At 51.7% G+C, this 1612-nt stretch overlaps 1 protein-coding gene across 1 annotated transcript in view; it reads left to right on the top strand.

Moving 5' to 3' along the window:
- The first annotated feature begins 155 nt into the window (after nt 1-155).
- Nucleotides 156-1612, top strand: part of CSUI_004687 (uncharacterized protein) — an 8502-nt gene continuing 7045 nt past the window's right edge. The window contains exon 1 of the mRNA XM_068064872.1: nt 156-1416. The gene's annotated coding sequence lies outside the window, so the exon portion shown is untranslated. The remainder of the gene's footprint in view (nt 1417-1612) is intronic.

Below are 1612 nucleotides of genomic sequence, written 5' to 3'. Positions count from 1 at the left end.
CCTCGTAGCACGGCACGACACGTTGCCCCAAGGGCGCCTAACGCGTTACGGTTCACGCAGAAGCCGAGTGACGACCCCGACGGTTACTGAGATAGCAAAAGGAGCGACTGATTCCCTTCAGGACGTTTGCATCTACGGAGACAAGATAGGAGTACCTAAACCATGCAACCCCGTTAGGGAATTTCGCCTGTCCGTTCGTCGATGTTTCTGCGAAAGCCCGGTGACAGCGCAACTACCGAGTGAATTTTGGAGGCTCGTCACCCTACTAGCCATCCGGACATGCAGCTCGTCTCCAACTTGAAAGCTCTCCTACTGCATGCGAGGAGAGAACGAACGGAAAGTGGGCGAAACAGTTACTTTTTCTCCATCTCTTGTCTCCGCCTCATCACGCCAGTAGTTGTTTTGGTTCAGGGCATACGTCACCTCTGTAACGCAGACGATTCTATTTTGACTTGTCTTGCATGTCTGCGCCCTTCAAGTTCCTTTCGCTTGTGCCGGCTTGGTTTCATTCTTCGGTCATGCTTCCGTTCTCCCTTTCTACATAATCGTTCTCCAGTTAGGCCGTCGTTGTTTGCTTCCGTGTGTTGCTGACTGTTCCCTACAATTCTGATCCCGTCTGGTTAATCGGTCGTCCGCCGCGACCGTGCTTCTGGGATAGTCTCACCGAATGCCTTGTTCATTACGGCCACAAGCCAAGACCTCTACTGCTCTAGGAGACTCCGGTTCTCGTTGAATTTTCCTAGCTGCGGTTGTTTCACCCGACCCTTTCCTCTTTTTCAGACTCGTCTCTTTCTCCGTCTGGCAAAAGCCTGTTTTGTTTCGCTCGACAATATCAACTGCTGTGCCTCCAGGAGGACAACGGCGTTTTTGGCGCGAGCCCTCCAGACACATGGAAACACCCGCAGAACAGTTTCACACAGCCTGGGGAGGTGTTACGGTCCTTCTCGAGGTGGCCTGTCAAGCGGACTTGCCGGGAATCGATTAACCCACATCATCCAGTAGATCTTCTTTGCGCGTTGGCTGTTTCTGCCCGTCGTTACCGTCAGAGTAGCTGCGGTCTTCGAGCGGGCTTGCTTCTGTACTGTTCCGTCCCACAGCTTCGCCGTCCGGTTACGACGAGAAGATTTGCTACCTAGAGATATGGGTGGAGAGGCAGACAGACACAGACGTCTTGAAGAGCAGGAGAAACCTTCTCCTTCGGTCAGCTCTTCGCCACCATCGCATCTTTCTTCTCTTCACCTGACTACGTCATCTTCCTCTCTTGCAAGACACCAAAGAGAAGAAGAACTTGTTTTCCCGGACCTTCACTTTCTCTTTGCCTACTATAACGACACGTATTTCAAAGGTTCCCTTAGTGCGGTAGAAGTGCGGTGGAGCAAACGTATGACTCTCTGTGCGGGCCTCTGCGTCTATCAGGTCAGCTCTTGTTACTCACTCGAATCAAAGACAAGGCGAGGGACACGACCTAGCTATGGATTTATGTGCTTGCTAGTTTTGCTGGTGACCCAAGGAAACTTAAATTCGGTTGTGAAAAGCACGTCTGAAAGTCTCTATCTACGTTGCGGGTGTGAGAACTCCATAGCACCGTGTTCGAGCGTCTTTCGTCTATAGA

This window comes from Cystoisospora suis (assembly GCF_002600585.1).
Source record: "Cystoisospora suis strain Wien I chromosome Unknown contig_2222, whole genome shotgun sequence".
NCBI lineage: Eukaryota > Apicomplexa > Conoidasida > Eucoccidiorida > Sarcocystidae > Cystoisospora > Cystoisospora suis.
Note: the sequence above shows the minus strand (reverse complement) of the source record. Positions and strands in the feature narration are given on the sequence as shown.